Raw genomic sequence first — 20,724 nt, 5'->3', positions numbered from 1 at the left:
CAGCACAGGCAGGCCAAATGTCCCCGATCATTCTCCATTTTAAAGTGCCTTCCTACCACAGATGTCTTCCTTGATCTCTCTGCATCCTTGGGGACTATTGCTGCTGCTGATTCTGGCACTAGAGTTGAGGTTGAGGGTAGGTTGTGAAGCAAAATGCAAGGAGCATCACTCATGCTCTCTACCTGCACTGCCTCCACTCCTCCTGGGGGTTGCTCTTAACACCATTAGTATCATCTACTTTTGTTGCCTCCTCATTGGAGGCTAAGATGCTACTAACTAGAGCTTCTAAATTCTCTCCATCTACTAGATCTTCACTATCTTCTGATTCAAGGAATTCCAGACATGGTTCTTCCTCAGAATCAGTTTTTGAAAATACTGCCACCATTACCCCAGAAGCAGTAATCTTGGCAGAGCATGTTGCTGGTTTAAGATATTGCACTTCTGTTGTTCTTGTCCACGTCCCTGCCCTGCTAATGCAACCCTTATATAGCTCTCCTGCATTCTGCCCCTTTTCCAAAGCAAGAGGGAGAGGAACAGGGAGCAGTAGCACTTGCTTTCCCAATTTTAAATTCTTATGGCTTAAAACTGCTTCTAATCCTGGCTTTCTATGGCTAAAATAGTCTCTTTTAGAGGCAGAACTCTCTTTTCTGTCATTGCTACTACTTTTTGTACTTCTGACAGGCTGGGCTGGCTCTACAGGAACACTCAAATCTTCTGCCCCTGCCATTTTTCTTCCCGCTGCCATTCCCTCCTCTGTCCTTTGTTTGCAGTGGCAGTATAGAATTGGAAGTGGCTAATGGGAGATTTTATGTGACAATACAATTTAATGATAATATATCATTCATTAGTACCACTCTAATACTGACTATACATCCATCACATAACTCAATCAAGCTGACTAGCTGAATTCATTTCAGTGTTCTGCAAGCACAATGCCAACTTGCCAAGCAGAGCTAGCAGCTTGCTAGTGACACAAACTGGGGCTTTGTCTCTCTCACACACACAAACACACACATATTACCAGTACTCCTTTTACATACATAAAAAAAGTTCTGTCAGAAAGAGAATAAACTGAGAAGGCTGGCAAGGCTTAATTTCTCCTCACTGCAATCTGTCTGCAGATAAGCAGAGTGCAGTACATTGTGTAGAATCAGACAGATACATTATCACTGCTTTTCACTGCTTCTGTATTTCCAGTTCACAACCCTGCCTCAGTGAGCAGTGCATCTGTCTCTGTATCATAGTGAGAGCACAGGAGCAGAGAAGAGAAGATAACAAAAGATTTGAAAAAGGAGAAGAATTCTGGCATTCTTCAATGCCAGAATTCTTCTCCTTTTTCAAATCTTTTTAACTCCAAAACAGCTTCTGAAATGATAGACTTTCCCTGTGAAATTCAACAGGGAAAGCAGAGTTTCTTTGCACATGTTTAGACCTTTCAGTGGTCACTTGATGCCAGCAATAGGCCAGATTAAAAAAAAACTTTACCCTTGATTGGTTCTCCATCCCACCTACTTGTCTCTATCCCACCTACCCATCTCAGCTTCAGCTGGGCTGCTACCTAACACAGGCATTGCTGGGTTTCTATAGATACAAGTTTCACTGCAGCAGTTTTCAATGGGTCATAGACTTGAAAGGAAAACAAATTAATGAAACAAACCTTTGTTTTAATTCATGGGCACTTTCCATTTGTTTCAGGGGTCCATGAATAAAATACAAATGGTTGCATCCATTGCATTTTACCTATTTGTTTCAAATAAATGCACATGCCTAGTATTCATGTATCATATTGAGTGCCTATGATTATACATTTGTTTAGTAACTTGGCAAAGCAATTGCCTAGGCTGCTTGAGCTATTTTCTAGTGTGGATACCAAACTGTTATTCCACATCCTGTTTTGATACTAGAAATTCTTCCTTACGCTCTCCTCCAGGCTGCCTAGATAGCTAGGCTGACTACAAAGTAGCTTGTCTTGACCTGAGTCCTGAATTGGGAATGGAGGTGATGGTCAAGTGGTAAACTGCCTGAGGAATTCAGACCATTTTCAAATAAGCAGCGTGAATTATCAGCCTATATGGGATGCATCCTTTTGGAAAACTTGTTATTCCATGGAAAAGTCATCAGGTCATTCTAGTCATATTATATGGCAAACATTCTAGAATAATATGTATGAAGATTCTGGCCAGGAACTATATCTGGTAGCCTGGGACAGATGTTAACATAAAAAGTGATTTTAAGGAGTGTGACACATGCTAGATGTCCAGACACAACCCACCAAAAGCACCCATTTTCCCTTGGCGAGTGACTAAAACTATAGTTAAGAATTCTCAACTATATAGGCCCATTTCAAGGGAAGAACTTCTTTATTATGGTGGATTTTATTCAAGGTGATTGCAGTATCCACACAAATATCTGCTACAACAATTACAGCACTTTCACAGCTGTTTGCAATTTATGAGCTAGGGAATACAGTTGTTTCAGATATTGGGTCTGCTTTTTATATCTGATGACTTCAAGGACTTTATGCAAAGGAACCTCATTAGGGCTGTCACCATTGCACATTGCCGATCCCAGGCAAATGGCCTGACAGATCGAATGGTGCAGTGAACAAAAGATATTAAAGAGAATCACTGAAGATTAGCATACCAGGCTTGCTTGATTCCTTATCTCATAACATGTCATGTGTTATTCAACTATGGGGGTATGTCTGGCAGAGCTGTTTGGACCATATCAATCCTGACATCACAAGATTATAACTCAAGCAGGAACAGAAGCTAGACTGTTTCCTGGGCTCATCTACTTTGCGCTCATTTACACTATAAGATCCTGTTTGCACTAGAGTTTATAAGTTAGAGCAGAGTGGATCCTGCTTCCATCATTGAAATCACTGGATCTCTATCATACAAGATCCAGACCAAATGATGGCTAGATCTGGCATTGCCACATTGATCAACTGTGAGACCGCTCATCCTCAAACATGTAAGTTCCTAATGCTGAGCTCTGGACATGCTCACCCTGCCAGAGTCACCACCATGCAAGGATGTTGTTTTTGACTCATCAAGGACAGACTGACGTACAACCTTTACACCCATCAGTTGAGTGTGGAGGCCTTCAAAATCTACACAGTCGTAGGCATACCCCGAGACTGGATGATTATGTCACTTAAGTGGAGAAGGGTTATGTATTCAGCAAGGGGCACTCTAGTTATATGGAATGTTCAAGTTCTGTGCTAAATATTCTCTTGGTTTTTGTTCTTGTCTTTTCTCTTTTCTAGTTGTACAGTTCTCACCTAGCTCAGTACTGATGCACATATAATCCTTGGGCTGTTCATTCCTGGATAGTGGTACCAGAGGCCATATCTCAAATCACAGTTTCAGGAGGTAAATTTCTCATAATGTTAAAATATCTCAAACTTCAGAGTTCCCTATGCAGGAAAGAAAAATAACTTTCAAGGCCCTTGCATTGCATTCGCTTAAGTCCTGGCTCAATGTCTTGTATACAGTAGTGACGACCACAGCATGAATAAGCACCAAAGTCCCTATGCAGTAAAAACACATTGAAAGTTGACTTGGTTACCAGCAATACTTTCACTGATAAAAAGGTAAATTTTAAGATCCGTGCGTGGATGCACATGTGCGTTTGCCAGCTTGCGGACATGGATGCAGCGATTTTATAACATACATGCGTATATGCGTGCCTGTTATAAAACTGGCTATATGCAAATACATGTATGCGCGATTTTATATTGACATGCGCATGTCTACGTAAATGCCTCCTCGATTGCGTAAGTGGGAGGGGATTTTAGTAGATACGTACACCAACGCAATTACCTATTTCCCCAGATGGTTCCATGTTCTCCCCAGTAAAGAAGACTTCCTAAACCCCCTAGCTAGCTTGTCCCATTCATGATTGTTCAATGTGGTTACAAATAATATATAAAAAAAACACCTTATATATAAATATTATGCATTAAATATTACATAACATAAAACAAAATTAAGACAAAATACATAAAATATGCTTAAAATTACTCATAAACCTGCTTAAACAACTCTGGCTTAAATCTTTTCCTAATCCTCAAATAATCATCCTCATCTTTTAAACCATCAATCAATAGGTTCCACATAGTGGTTCCTGCAACCTACACATCCAAAGAGATGAGATCACAAACGAGTTCTGACCAGATGATCACAAAGGATGGGCTGTTAAATAAGGTGATAATAACTCACTAACATAGTGAACACCTTCACTAAAAATAATTCTATGAATATCTGTAATATCTTAAACTGAATCCTGAACAGGTAGTCATTGCAATTGTTTAGATTTTGGGCTAATCTGATGAATGCTATGTGCACCTGTAATAACTCTGGCAGCTGCATTTTAGATTAATTGTAATACCCTCAGTAAACCCTTTGGTAAGTCGATGTATAAAAAATGACAATAATAATTTTACTAAGCACCAGAGCTTGTACCACCACTCCGAAATCATTAGATATTAAAAAAAAAAACCTTTAACTGCCTTACCAATTATAATTTTAAAAAAGCCTAACCTAGCAAATGTTTTAATCTGTGCTTTTAATACCTTTACAACTTAACACATTCTTGTGTGATTTACTGCTGTTTAATATGGGAGAATATGCTGCATGAACTCATTGAAATAAAAAAAAAATTACAGAAAGAGATACTGTAATATTATTGTGTCACCAATCAGTTACAATAACAATCTTCTATTTTTTTAAATTTTTTTGTACGCTTTTAAAATTGTCTTGCAAAATGTTAGTTCCTTGTGTAGCATCTGTATACAAAGGGACAGCAGTAAAACATACTGGGGTACATTTTCAAAGGATCAGTAGGGAACTCCATTGGCAAAATTTTGCATTATGAAGTAGAATGGCTGAATCCACTTAAGTGGATTTTCGATTTTTTAAAAGAGTGTATGGACTTTCAGAATGTACATGCATTTAGTCGCAGTAAAAAGAGGTATTCTGTATGACATAACCTGGTCAGGGGAGAAAACTATGTTTGTACATTGAGACTTAAAAACAGGTGTGGATGTAAATCAGTTCATGTACTTTACAGCCTCATTTCAGCTCACTTAAACCATGCGTGCACTTTTAATCCGCATAACATGATCTTCAAACTGTGTAGCTTTTATCACATTTATGCAGTAGATTAATGCGTTTTTCAGACAATATAAAATACAATAAGTGCATCAAATATACAGATGGAGATGGGCGGGCACTGTATTCCCTCTGGGGAGAAGCAGTGGGATGGGATGCAGGCTGTACTGCTCTGAGGTACAAACCAGTAGTTATCCATGTGTACCTCCCACCCAGCAGAAGATGTACAAATCTATTAGCCTTTAGGTCAAAGAAATGGGCCACACAATATGGGTGAAGCCTTGGATCTGCCACAAAATTAAAAAATTAATTCCTTGGTAAATGCTGTCAACCACTTGGTCATGGTAATTCGGCTTCTGTGAAGGGTACCCACAGGGTCAATGGGCACTGTTCATAGGTGTCAATGATGGGTGCTGAGGAGCTCCATATTCTGTATTTTGACAGACTGTTCACTGTGAAGGGAGATGTTAAAACCACATTTGTTGTTCAAACATGAAGATCTCTTTTGGTAGTAGGTTTTTTGAAATTGACAAATGCAATAATCAGATATAGGGATTTTTTTTTAATGTATTGTCCCACTATAGCAACTGCTAGGGTTGATGTTCAAGTTTAAGTTATGTTAAAAACAAAATTAACCTTTTTTTTTTTTTTTTAAAAGAATAACACACTCCAAGCTGTGTGGTTAGGAGGAACATATGAACATCCCAGGTGCTGAAGGCTGACACATGTGTCTCACAATGCACTCAAGGCATGCATACATACCTTTACAATTGCACAACTCACTTGTGTGACTTACAAGTGTTTTAGTCAATTTGATAAATCTTAAAAAAAAAAAAAAAAAAGAATCTTTCAAAAAATTCAAACCTTTTTTGAAGGAACATTTGAAATATCTAAAGAAGATCTGACAAGTGAAAACAAGCTATTAAAACAGGAGTGTGGTTTTTAACATCTGAAGAAGACCTTGAGGTCTCGAACGCTTATAGAGTACAGCATACTTTTTGCTGGCTTTTTAAAAAGGTATCATAGCCTACAAAGACAATACAACTACATGAAGCTTCTATGAGTTTGTTTAGAAATTTTGACAGAACTTCTCTAAAACCTGTTCATGCTGATTATCTATTTTACTTCATTGGTCCTTCAGGATGAAATAAGCTAACATTTCTCTCTCATACTTTCTCTCTAACTATATTTTTCTTTCTAATGCAGCAAATACTATCAACAACAGCAACAAAAAATATAGCAACAAGCTCTGGCAGTCTAAATTTACGATACAACCTACACAGGATATATCCTCAATCAAAACTTCACCTTAATAGGACAAAAAAAAAGAGCTGCTAGATTCCAAAGGCAAGTGTCTTTTAATCATTTCATCCAGTCAGCACTTTGTCCTAAAGTAAAATACCAAGGGACTCACCTGGCAGAATTCAATCAGTATTGAAACTTGCAGTCCAGAGGGATTTTCCTGTGTCCTTAGTGAAACATGCTTAGAGAACCCTTCTGTAAACTGACAGCGATGTGTCCAGAACTTTTATGGCTATGCAGATTCACCTTCCATAGCCAAATTTCTGATGTCAGTAAATTAATGGGATTAGTTAGAAGCTTGCTCTCCTGGTGAAATGATCACAACGGTATCTCGAATCCCTCTCCTTCTTTGCCTGTCCTATATAGGGGAAGTGATTCTTTCCAGATCTCTTTAAAAAGAGCAGAACAACAGATCAGGATCACAAGTACCTTCTCTACAGCTAAACAGCAAAAAAAAAAAAAGTAGTAAGGTTTCTGTTCTTTAACTGTTTGCCACTCTTCAACATGCATCCACCACCACCTCGCCTTTTTTTTTTCCCAGTTATTCTAAGATGCATTGACAAATTGATGATCCACTGGGCTGCTGCAGTCTTTGCTTTTCATGGTAACAGTAATTTCAGGATTCAGAACTGGTAGTTGTGAAGAATTTGCTTGATTTAAAGGATACATTATTTTATGATTAGAGTGCCCTCTTGTGTCTTGCTTGCAGAGCTGCAGGTTCACAATTAAAATGTGCTCAACCTTCTGGGGCTTGGCTTGACAATTTGACAGTTTTATATGCACATACTGTGTGACTTCAGGTCAGTGTAAGGGTTTAAAAGACAATTTATAAGGCAATATTTTACAAGGATGTGAGTCTTCCTTTAAAGCATGTTTGTAAAGCAGGATGTACCGCCAAGTTTTAACGCTATTAAATTTTCTCTACAACTAGAAAATTATAGAAACACTCTGAGTCCCTTTGGGTCTGTTTTAAATGCTGTTTACATGTATATGTAGAAATATAGGGTGGGCTCATATTTGTTATAAATAATAATGCTACTCTATAGACTCTAAGAGGAACCATAATGTTTCTTAGGACCGTAACAAGTTCATTTGAGAAATGGCCCATAAATAAGGTTAAGGGAAAATGACAAATGTGCAATATAGTTTCGGATTCTGCAATTTTCAAGGTTATGTACAATTTTTGGCCTTTTCCACATTTTTACATTTTTTTCCATTGAAATATACCATTTTGTTTAATTTTAGTTAAATTTTCCTTTTCAGATTTTCACACTGTATAGTAATGCAGGGCTTATTTATAAAAAATGTGATAACACATATTAGGCCTTCCCAATCCCAAAGGATTACCCAAAGTGGCTAATAACAGTTTCATAATAAGAATGAAAGACTGTGTGCATCCTCAGAAAAGCTCATTTTTCAAGGGGTAGCATCACAACTAGCCAGACATCTGGAGTAATATAATGAAGAGGGGACTTCTTCCTACCTTCTTTTCCAGGATATTTTCAAGGGCTTCTGAACTCAACATTTTGTTTCATGTTGCTATGAAAAGTAATGCACAGAGTAAAACATATCAAATTTGTTCATCTTCAATATAAGTTTAAAAAGCCATTAAAGTCTTTGAATAACTATAATATTTTTATAGTCCTATAAAACACAGGCTTTTAATAATTTATATTTTGATTGGCCTGTCCCACTTCATTCTCATATGCTACTATTCTAAAGTGAAAATAAAGTAAATATCAAGACATTAAACTGTAGCACAAATATGGAAAAAGAATAAAGCGATGCGGCCAAGTCAGTGAGTTGCTGACATATTCTTCAGTGACTGTACAAAATAATAGTTTACTACACTTAATTTTAACCAAAAGGCTAAGAAGTAGGGGTGTGCATTCGTTTTCGACGTATTGGCAGTCCGCAATGTATATGTCCCTATTTGTTGTATTCATGGGGAAGCGAAACGTATCGTGACTCCCCATGAATATAACTTATCATCCTTTCTATACGTTTGGCAGTGCGCGCTTTTCTTCACCACCATTTGCAATCAGAGGACGCCATTTGGGTGTACCCAGAGCCAAAAACCAGCCCTTTCCTGTGAGTCATCAGTGACCTCACAGCCCTGTCAAAGTGGGTCGGACAGGTTGGCATGGATACCGGAATGTAACGTATCAGCGATAACATTTTTTGAAATGCACTGAATGCAGCCAATTCAGTGCTCGGTGACGATTTTCCTGCTGACCCACCACTATATATACTTAAGCAAGCGGCGTGCCACGCACTTTCTTTGCAGGGGTGGTGTGGGGAGGTGGTCTCTGTGGAAGGTGGCTGCACTCAGAGCTAGTCCGAGTTCAGAAATCTGTATTTAATTGCTAGCTAGGCTAGTTACTTAAGAGAAAAAAATATTTATTCTTTATTTTGCTGCAGTGCCAGCTAGCCCCGTTTGTTTTTTAAGCCGTTTATTTAGGTGATCTGAGACTGTCTCTCTGTGCCAGGGAGAGAAGCTGCTAGCATTGCCATTTTGTTTAATTTACCCTCTGGGCTAGGCAAGGCACTGTGACAGTGCTCACTGGGTAGTTTAGCAGACTGAACTTTATTATTGGGACAGTCTGTGCAGTGAAATCCCCAGTCTGCCTCTTTTGTGCTTACAAGCAAGCTGTGTGTGTGCACACCACACACGTTACATTAGTGCATAGCACTAGAACCATCACACACGCACGCAAATCCGACCACATCACACCAATCCTAAAAGACCTTCATTGGCTTCCTATCCCGTCCCGTATTTTCTTTAAAACCTTAACCATCATTCACAAATCTATTTACACACATAACTTGAACTGGCTTGACGAGCCATTTCAATTCATACAATCCACCCATACCACCAGAATTAACCGCAACGGCATGCTCCACACCCCCTCCCTCAAAAAGGCACACCTATCTTCTACAAGAGACTGAGCCCTGTCCATTGCAGACCCCTCCCATGGGAACAAACTACCTATGAATCTCCGCCTTGAGCCCTTAATAAATTAAGAAATAAATTAAAGACTCTGCTCTTTAAACTAGCATACCCTGAATAGGACCACCCCCCTATCCATCCCCTGCATCCCCCCTTGATCAACCCCATCTATATTTACCTTCTTTACTCTTCCATTAATCTTATCCTCCATGCTACTCATACTCTTTTACCTCCCGTAAAATAGTCTTTCTTCCTACCAAGTCCCATTACCTGAAACCTTTACCACTTTATCCTACTACCCCTGCTGTAATTTTACCTATATCAGTTCCATGTAACGATATAATCAAGTTTTTAAAAAATTATTATTGTTCTTATTATTACTTTTTATGCATTATTTGTTCCATTTTTCACTCTGCCTTTCCTACAACCAATTACTCTGTCATCTATTAGTCCCTGTTTTTTCCCTCATCCTGTTCCATGTAATTTCAATCTGCAGTTATGATGTAAACCGATATGATGTTTCACACTAATACCGGTATATAAAAAGCTTTAAATAAAAAAATAAATAGCATGGCACTGTGACAGTGGGCACTGGGTAGTTTAGCAGCCTGAACTTTATTATTGGGACAGTCAGTGCAGTGAAATCCCCAGTCTGCCTCTTTTGTGCTTACAAGCAAGCTGTGTGAGTGCACACCACACACGTTACATTAGTGCATAGCAAGGCACTGTGACAGTGGGCAGCCAGTAGACACTAGGCAGTGACATTAAATCCATAATGTCAGGGAAAGCTAGATGTGGTCAAGTGATTGGGACTGGCAGAGGAGGCACTTCAAAAGGCACTAGTGCCAGTCCCCCATTAAAGTTAAAAAGGGACCTGTTGCAATCTAAACTCTTTGGAGGGGCAGGCAGTTCCATCCAGAAAAAAATGAAATCTGACCATGATGCATCGCCATCACCTGTTTCTGACCCTGTAGTTTTGGAAGTGAGGGAAAGGGAGGCTGAGTCGAGCCAGACAAAATGTCGACACCCAAAAGCAGCAGGGGGACAGAAGTCTCGAGTAACACTTAGCATTGACAATGTAGCGCAGTCACTGTTTGCTTCTGATTCAGATGAAGAATCATCTTGTGTGGGATTCTCATCAGAAACGGAAGAAGTAATAGCTGACGAAGCTTTAGGAGGATCAGTTAGTCCTGTCTTAGCCTCCACATCAGATCAGCAGGGGAGAGATGAAACTGATGAGGAGGAGGAAGAGCAGTCAGCGCAGGCACAGAGAGTGACTGAGGCCCCTGGCATTGCTTCTCAGGGTGCACCCACTACTTCAGCTCCAGTGCCAGCATCCACCCCCAAGGCTTTAGAGAAGGGAGGATCACGAAAGACATCTGCGATCTGGAACCACTTTAAAGTGACAGATGACCAGCGTTTTGCTTGGTGTAATTACTGTGGCAGGGCTATTAGCAGAGGCAGCAAATGGGACATCTATCTAATTTTGGCATGACGCATCATATGAAGAGGCAACACCCAACAACAGTACTGCTATCTAGGGATGGTGGCAGTACCAGTCAGTGGACCCCTTCCAAGCAGACTAAAATGGTTGAAAAGGAGAAGAGTCACCCCATGCCCTCAGCCCCTTCTAGCAGTCAGGTGGCAGGCCAGCAACCCCCTGACATGTGGCAGAAGCGACAACCCACCATGGAGGAAATGGGGTGGAGTGCAGTAATGCTATCCCGGGGTAGGAGGCAGGCAGCCTCAAAAGTTGTAACCAGGAGCATTGGGAAAATGATTGCCCTTGATGACCAGCCCTTGCAGTTAGTGGAGAATGTGGGTTTCAAGCATTTTCTGAAGGTCATAGTTCCAAATTACAAAGTCCCCTCCAGAACCACATTTAGCAGAAAGGTCATCCCCAGCCTGTACAAGCAGTGTCGCAGTCGCATGCAAGTGCTGCTAGCTAAGGCAAAGGGAAGAGTGCATTTCACCAGCGATATCTAGACTGCCATGAATGCGGCACACTCTTACCTCTCCCTGACAGCACACTGGTGGGACCTGGCTGAGGCAGGGCAGGCAGCAGCTCTATTACTGAACAAGTATCAGGGTGGAGGTGGGCTTTACTGCACACCCACCTGACGGACCAGGCCCATACCACAGCCAATATTCTAGCATGCATCAAACAGATGCTGGAGGGCTGGCAACTACACCAGCAAGACAGGAATCCTCAGGCAGGGTTCTTTGTCACAGACAATGGTGCAAACATGGTTAAGGCAATAAACGACGGGCACTTTAAGAACATCCGATGTTTTGCACACACTCTGCACCTGGTAGTGAAGTTAGCTCTGGGGTTGGATTCCAATGACCAAGAGAATGAATACCTGCATAGGTTAATACAGAAGTGCAGGAACATAGCAGCGCACTTCCACAGAAGTGTGAAGGCAGGGGCAGGTTCTCTGACAAAAGCAGACTGATTTGGAGATGCCTCACAAGAGTCTCATTCAAGACATTGCCACCCGGTGGAATTCCACCTTTATGATGCTCGAGAGGTTAGTGGAGCTGCAGCCACCCCTTCATGAACTTTCTGGTACAATGGACATAGGTGTGCAGAATCCCCTAGGGCATCATAATTGGTTAGTCATGAGTCAGCTGGTAAAAATCAAGCAGCCCTTCAAGGATGTCACGGAGGAGCTGAGTTCCAGAAGTGCCACCTTGGCTCACATCATCCCTATAGTTAATTTCCTGGATGAACATTTGGAGACCTTTAAACAGGAAGAGGGAATGACAGTTGAGGTGCTGCATTGTCTGGACGTTTTGCAACAGCAGGTGGAAGAGAGATTAAGGCCTTTAACAGAACAGAACACATACATGCTCGCCACAGTCTGTGATCTCCGTGTGAAAGGGAAACTCACGTTTGTCTCTTATTGGTGAAGGACCTGCTGCTAGCAAAAGTCCGTGAACAGGAGCGCCATAGGCAGAGACAGATTAGGCGTGAAGCAGAGGTGGAAACAGCGGGCACTTCAGAGAGTTGTGCTAGCCCAAGCAGGAGCAGCACTCTGTCAGTGACAGATAGTACCTCCTCTTCCTCCTCCACTTCAGAATGCCAAAGGCATGTTGCCCATAAAGATTCATCTGTTGTGCAATGGGCTAGAGAGAAAGCAGCTGGCATGACTGACTCTCAGCCCACCCATGCAAAGGAGACACCAGCACAGCTGTCAGTGACATGGTATCTCTCAGAGCCATCAGAGAACATGCAGACAGATCCGCTGGCATATTGGGCACACAAGTCCACTGTCTGGCCACACCTAGCCAAAGTGGCTCAGCTATATCTGTCATGTCCACCAACCAGTGTGCCCAGTGAACGTGTCTTTTCAATGACAGGGGATATCATGAGCTCTCACCGCTCAAGGCTGGCACCAGAGTTGATGGAACTGCTAGTGTTTTTGAAAGTAAACATGCCTTTGCTTGGGTTTCCAAATTTTCCCTGTGAATGGCAAGATGAATCAAAGCAATTGAAAGCCTTGCTGCAGCTTAAATTGCCTCCTATGCTCCAGATAATATAAAGCACTGCAGCACATGTATCTGACCCAAAGCGCTGTCCAGGCCGTATGTCCCTACAAGGGCCTGACCTGAAATGCTGTGCCTGTCCATCCACTGTCCAGGCCATACGTCCCTACAAGGGCCTGACCTCTAACGCTGTGCCTGTCCGTCCACATTTGGAATGTAAGCACATAAAAAGCTGACTCAAGATGTTTGGACCTTGCATATTTCATATGCTCAATATTTTTCATGACCTTGCCAACAGTAATGTTTCAAGTACTATTGAAAACTGGTGGTAGTTGCACTCTAGTTCATCCTCTGTGCTCCCATTGTTTATAGAGGCACTGTGTAAACCACAAAGTCAACATAGGTTGATATTGTAGATTTTGACTTGAGTAGTGGTTTTCTTATTTCTGAGAGCTCTTCATGTTCCTTTGTCATCAGCTGAAGTGCATAAGTACAGTTAATAGCTTCTGGGTATTCAAAAATAATCTCCAGCTCAGTTCTTGCTTCACAAATGGCAGTCTCTATTGCTCTAAAAGCATCCTCTGTTGAATTATCTTTCAGAAATGAAAAAGATGCTATTTTCTTCTGGCAGTGAACCAGTTCAGGAAGAAGTGACAGGTCAAACCACAACATACCTGCACAAAGGAAATCCTCGAATGCTGTGCCTGTCCATCCAGGCCTTATGTCCCTACGTGGGATTGACTCTGTCCTCTATTGCTGTGCCTGTACGTCCAGGCCTTATGTCCCTAAGTGGGCTTGACCTTGGTCCTCGATTGCTGTGCCTGTTTGTCCAGGCCTTATGTCCCTAAGTGGGCTTGACCTCTGTCCTTGATTGCTGTGCCTGTTTGTCCAGGCCTTATGTCCCTAAGTGGGCTTGACCTCTGTCCTCGATTGCTGTGCCTGTTCATCCAGGCCTTATATCCAGTCCTAACGGCTGAACCCTCGTTGCAAAGGGAAACCTCAGTCTCTGGCAATTCAAACTAGTAATCCTTCACAGCATGGATCCTTAAGTAAAACAAACAGTTTTCTTTAGTTTCAGGGCAGAGAAGAGAACTTCCTCTGTCTTGCTTATGAAGTCATGATCTGTTTGCAAATGCTTAAATCCTAACAATTTATACCATTATCCACTCTAGAGGCCAACACATTCCGGGGAGCCCTTTCCCGCTCAAAGGAAAGTGAACTCTCCCCAGTGTTGCAGCCTATCTCTTAGTACCTGTTGACCCATTTTGATCCACTGTTCACAGTGAGACCTCCTCCACGTCACCACACTTTGAAGGCTCATGCTCCACTCTAGGGGCCAACCCATTCTGCGGAGTCCTTCCCGGCTCAAAGGAAAAGGAACTCTCCCCAGGTGTAGCCAGCCTATATCTACCCTCTGACCCATGTTGAACCGCTTGTTCACATGCACCCTCCTCCACCTCAGCCTTGAAAATTCTCGTTTGTATATCTGCTACGTCCGCCAGATTTTAAAAGACCAGCGAGAGCTCACTAGACACCAACGGAAACACCCCACTCTAGGGGCAAACCCATTCTAGGGAGCCCTTTCCTGCACAAAGGAAAGGGAACTCTCCCAGGGTGTAGCCAGCCTGTATCTACCCTCTGCGCCTTGCTGCCATACACCAGATGACTCACTCAACTCCATGTGGTGTTCTGGCCACTATCATAGTTGCTCAGTGTGTTGTTGCTAGTCTTTCTGCTTGCTGTGTTCCCCCTTCATTGTGCTGTAAATGTTGATGCCACTTGTCTTGCCGCTTTGCCTGTCGTGCTGCTTTCGAGGGTTCATGCATCTGATATCGGTGCTCTCTTTTGAAGCTGTGGTGTTTTTGACACTCTCGCTGCTGCTTTGCACCTATATTAAAGCACTCTTGCCACTCCTGGTACCCCTTTGCCCCTTTAAAGTACCTTAGGCTATTCATGCCACTTTGGTGCCACTTTGCCACAGTCTAAGTACCTTGGAGCTCTTTTGTTGTTCTGATGATTGCTCCCCAGATGTTTCATAAAAATTGATAAGAAAACCCCAATTCTGCAGCCAAAAATAGGCTGCAAATACTTCCCCCATTGACTTTAATGGGAACCGGAAAACAAATGCACGCATCAATGTATTGGGGGTGCCATTGAACGAATGCAATGAATTTGCCCGCCGATGAATACAAATACCGAATCGGTCAAATCCGTACCCTCTGCACATCCCTACTAAGAAGCAATAGACATGATACTGATGCAGCAAAAGATATAAATGTCCAATGTACTAAAGTACAATAATAAAAAAAAAAGGCATGTACAAATAATTAACCCCGGGATTCAATAAAAAATTTAAAAAAAGGCATGTACAAATAATTAACCTCAGGAAAAAATGGTACCGGGGGGGGGGGGGGGTGGGGGGTGGGAAGTATGGCACATACTTTAGCCCCTATAGCACCATAGGAAAAGTTTATTTCCCACGTTATTGCTGGCAATAATGTGGAAAACATTATTGCCCACACCGCTGCTGGGCCATAACCTCGCCCAAACCCAGCCCACACTCCTCCCCTTCCCCTGATTTAAATTGTAGTGCTGCAATGCAGCTGATATCACGTGCGATAAGGCCCTAACACACGTGATAACGGCATATCGCAGTATAAAGAATGACCCTGTAAGTTTGCAAAAATAACATTCAATATATTTTAGTTTGTTACCATATGTTAAATGCAGTTTTCACACAGTAATGGTGTTGTAATACACTAAAAATTTGTTGTTCATTAAAAAGACCAGACAAGATCTGCTAAATATCATCGGAAACCACAAACCCCTCAAAAAAGACTTGATTTCCTGTGCAATATTTCTCAGTGCTGCAAGGAGCGTTTTCTGAGTGTGGCTTCTTGTTGATTGTCTTTTCTTTTTCTATTTTTTTTTTCCATTTGTCTCCTATCTATTGGATTTAAAGCATTTATGTGTGTGTGTTGGGTAGTTAGTCTTAGTTGCAAGTTTTTGTTCTACTGTTGGGTTTGGTATTGTGAGTGGGACATTGGTTGAATGAGTGATCGTGATAGTAGGCCAGTAAGTAGATGTGAAAGGAGTGAGGGTATGGAGAAGAGAAGAACATGACAACAGAGATAAAGAAGAAATGACACACAGCAAGGGAACCTCAGCAGGCTGAAGAACTTGTATGGAAGTAAGCTTAGTTGGAGATCCTAACTAAGGCCAAGGATCAAGGATATTTTCAGTTCTGAAAAAGATCAACTCCTGATGTAGATGGTCCTCAACAATGTTGAAATTCTGTTTGACAAGGATATGAAGAGGTCTACTGAATTTAAAAAACAACTTTCAAGGACATGGCCATGACATCAGCAATCAGGAGGGCTTAAAGGATTGAAAAATAGCATATCATTGTAAGAAGTGAAAGCTTGACTAAGAAGCTGTTTACAGACAAAATTACTAGGATCAAAATTCATATGGCAAAGAAAGGAGGTCTGCTATCTTCCATAAAGTTCACAGCAATGATTTATTTATTTCATCTAAAACTTGTACACTGCAAACTTCCATACAATTTTGTGTTCAGAGCAGTGATGTATGAAGTCTATCCTGAGATTTGAAACAAATGGGAGATTGCCAGGTAGAAAGGCTGAAAAAAGAAGTGGGTGAGAATATTTTCTTTAGCAACATACAATTACATGCATAGGACAGGGTGACATATAAGTTACACAAGTAAATTTTCAAAGGCGTTATGTGCAGAAAATTAGCATATATGCACATAAGTAGTCTGTATTCATATACAGGCTATTTTATTTTTTTAGCTTTTTATTTAAACTCATAGAATATAACAAATAATTTATGTAACAAATTGATAAGATATCAATATCTTTGCCACATCATTTAACATTAACAAACTTAGTCCTGGATTTATCAAAATGTACTAATTATCACATGTGATAGGAAAAGGGTCGTGTTTTATGGTAATAGGCAGTTTATCCCTTGCATAGGTATTAGCGCAAACTGCGATAACTTTTTTGCACTTTGTGATAAGTGCCAGAATTGTTGTATTTCCTACATACAACCACTGGGGGGACCATTTTAAGCTGGAGATCCAGTCTAGCTATCAGGGCCCTCCTACAACCGGGGGGGGGGGGGGGGGGGGGGGGGGGGGGATGGGAGAGACAAAGCCTAGCCATAATGCCCTTATACTAGGTAGGTACATATACCTCTATATGAGGCCCTCCTAGTCACTCGAGGTGAGGTTTAGGCATTATTGTAGGGGTTAGGGACCACTTTGACATTCAAAGTGACATGTACAAACAGAACAGTGCTCTCTTGTGAAGATTTGATGACCTTCGGAGTGAGGAAACTCACACAAAGATCAAATTTGTGCAATGTTCTCTCAACCTAGTTTGATGGACTCTCTACCTGTCTCTCTCTCATTGTAGAAGGGCCCTGAAAGCTAGGCTGGATCTCCAGGAGCTTAAAACTACTAACAATGGCATTTTCAAAAACATTGCACAATGCGGTAAAGCCCTCTCGCACAGCTTTACGCAAATGAAAGAGGTGTAGTTAAAAATACACATTAAAGCCATGCGATATGGCTTCGCAAATTATGAAGCCAGCCCACTTGGCCACAAATTCCACCTCCCTTTTTTCTAATTTGCATCACACTATGGGATATGGCGCTTTCGCATTGGTTAAAGGTATTTTTTTCATGCGAAAATGCCTTAACGCATGCGAAAATGCCATATAGCACTTTGATAAATGACCCCCTTAATGACATAGCTGGAGTTATGAAAAAATAGGTCTACCAATGCTCTTAAGATTTATGTTGATACTGTCCTTTGCCATGTGCAATAAGATCACAAGTGTCCATATTCTGTTTAAGTGCATAATGAAACAGAAATGATGGCAGAAAAGGACCAATGGTCCATCCAGTCTGCCCAGCAAGCTTCCCCATGGTAGTATCTGCCATGCTGTACAGGTTATTCGCATGTATCGTCATTTTTGCTTGATGTGCCTGGCTTATGGACTTGGCCATAGAAGCAATCCTGTGCATTTTTTCATGTTGGTGTAACAATATCCCTGACCATGGAAGTACTGTATTTCCAATACTGCAATTTCAGCAATTTTACTCTCCCATAAGTTCATTCTTGGAGTAGTTTTCTAGTCTTGAGCATTGGTAAGACATACTACTTACATTGATTTTTAATTGTTCAATTAATTTGTGAGAAGCCCCCTCATACAGAACTACCTCTCCATATCCCTAAAAGGCAAATGTTGGAATTGATTTGGATCTCCTGATTGTATATAAATCACATATTTTCTGAGTAATCTAAATCCAAAAGTCATGAATCAAACTGCTTTCCCTCTACATGTGTATATAGTTCCTTGATTGACCTCAGCCTCTCCAGCAAAAAGAGCTTAGTTAGGGATGCACATTCATTTGAAACTAATGGATAAAATACAGTGAAATAATCTATTTTTGTTTCATCCATAGACTCTGAAATGAATGGAGGATGCCCATGAATTTAAACAAAGATTTTTGTCTCATTCGTGTATATTTCCCATTCAAGTCTATGGCCCATTCAAGTCTGTATAGAGCAAACAAAAAAAGAAGTGCATGGTCTAAATGGTAAATATAGTGACATCACAACCTCCTGGGAACTGAGGCAGGAAAAGTTGGTAAGGAGACCAGATGGAGGAGAACTCACAATGAAACATTTTTAAACTAGCCTATCGTTGCCATCTGGATTAAGTGACATTGATGTTCTCTCACTAAAAGGTCTAAGCATGGAAAGGAAATTCTCTATTTTCTTTGTGGCAATTTGCAGAGAAGGATCTTTTTTTGCAGATCATCTCTTAGAGTTTAGAAAAAGCTTTAAAAAGTAGGCTTTTTAGATATTCTCTGCTGCAGTCAGTGATTTCTCATTCACTGTGACAGAAAAAGTAGAATACTGCTTTCTGTGTTCACTGGGTGTAGGGGAGGGACGGAGCGAAGAAATTCCAAGATTTTTATGTCTGACACAGAAGTGCAGTGAGCTTATCTATAGGTAGATTGACAAGAAGAGCCTTGCCAGCTTTCTTGGGCCTATGTCTAATAGGGATGTGAATCGGTATCGGGCTCGTTTCCGGTATCGGGTTTGTAAAAAACTGTGGGAAATCTTCGTTCCCGTGGTTCTGAGTGTTTTTTTCAGCTGTCATAAGCCAAAAGAAAAACCCCACTCCGACCCTTTAAATTTAATTATTTAGAATTCCCCACCCTCCCGACCCCCCAAAACCATTTCTAGAGTACCTGGTGGTCCAGCGGGGGTCCCGGGAGTGATCTCCTGCTCTCGGGCCGTCGGCTGCCAGTAAACCAAATGGCACTAATGGCTCTTTGCCCTTACCATGTGACAGGGGCTATCGGTGCCATTGGCCAGCCCCTGTCACATGGTAAGGGCAAAGGGTCATTGGCGCCATTTTGATTTGTGGCAGACGATGGCCTGAGAGCGGGAGATCGCTCCCGGGACCCCTGCTGGACCACCAGGTATTTTAGAAAAGTTTTGGAGGGGGTCGGGAGGGTGGATGCTTCTAAATAATGAGATTTACAGGGTCGGGGTGGGTTTGGGGGTTGTTTTTGTGTGCCCTTTCTTCCTGCCCCCCAAAACGATGAGAACCCCCACGAAAATTTCATGGGGTTCTCCTATTGCTTTCGGGGACCCCCCCCCCCCCCCGATATTTGACGAGTTTGAAAATATCGTCCGATATTTTCAGTCAGAAAAATGATTCACATCCCTAATGTCTAACAGTTTTTTGCGTGTGCAAAAGGAATCAGTCAGCAGTGTACCCACATACTATGAAGAAATGGCAGAGATGAGAAAGGAATGGGTAGAGAATCTGCTCCAGAGTCAGCCCAACCTGTGAAAGGCACAAGCAATATGGTAGCAGTGAGGAAAAAAGGCAGTCTTGCCCTTAAACTTAAAAGAGACTTTTTTTTAGCCACAGACTGCCAGCAATAGAAGCCAACTTAAGCCAGAAGAAATTGACATGTGGAGAGCATATGCTCCTGGAGTCTGTTCCTCTATCATTGGTTTTGGAACAGGGGTGAAAGGTGGGATAGCAATCAAGCCTGACTTTAGCAATGCAGGGGTATGGACAGGACAGTAGAAGTGCAGTACCCAAAATTGACAATGCCCTCCTCTAATATTACTCCTTCTGAGGCAATGGAGGCACTGTTTTCAACAACTGATTCTGAGGATTCTTTGAATCAGAAATTGAAGAGCTAGTAGCTGATGAAAAATTGGGACGTTTAGTCAGTAGCATCTAAGGCTCTAGTGAGATGATGGGGAGATAGATGATAGTAATGGTGTTGAGAGCAACCTCCATAGCTAGCAGCCACTGCAGGGAGAGAACATGATCCCTGGCCTTTTTCATCACAATCCACTCTCAAACACAACTCCAGTGCAAGCAGAAGCCTCCAGGGATGCAGAGAAGAGATCATGTAAGAATTCCCTGTTCTAGAATCATTTTAAAGTAAAGAAATGTTATGCCCAGTGTATTTACTAAAGTAAGGCCATCAGTCAAGGGAAAGTACTAGGACACAAGACAAATGTTGGTATGCATCACTTGCAGAAACAGCACTTGATAGCACTGGCATCAAGGAAGGATAGAAATACTAGCCTGGGGTCCTCTTCCACTCAAAGCAAAAGCCACAGGGAGTGTTTGAAAAGGAGAACACTTTTCCACAGACTTTTCCCACAGCCCCTATCACTAATTTATTTATTTAGGTTTTTTATATACCAACATTCAAGACGATAGTCCCATCATGCTGGTTCACAAGAAACAGGAGTGCAAATTACAATAAACTCAACAACTTGAAACAATAGTGCA

The 20,724-nt window shown here is 41.5% G+C and overlaps 1 protein-coding gene across 1 annotated transcript in view; it reads right to left on the bottom strand.

The window, feature by feature from the left end:
- SCARA5 (scavenger receptor class A member 5) overlaps positions 1-6,968 on the bottom strand; it is a 590,798-nt gene extending 583,830 nt beyond the window's left edge. Inside the window, exon 1 of the mRNA XM_029596225.1 lies at positions 6,532-6,968. The gene's annotated coding sequence lies outside the window, so the exon portion shown is untranslated. The remainder of the gene's footprint in view (positions 1-6,531) is intronic.
- Between the last annotated feature and the right edge of the window lie 13,756 nt (positions 6,969-20,724).

The sequence above is a fragment of the Rhinatrema bivittatum genome, chromosome 3 (genome assembly GCF_901001135.1).
Source record: "Rhinatrema bivittatum chromosome 3, aRhiBiv1.1, whole genome shotgun sequence".
NCBI classification, from domain to species: Eukaryota; Metazoa; Chordata; class Amphibia; order Gymnophiona; family Rhinatrematidae; genus Rhinatrema; species Rhinatrema bivittatum.
The sequence above is the reverse complement of the archived record's forward strand: the minus strand, read 5'-3'. Positions and strand labels throughout refer to the sequence as shown.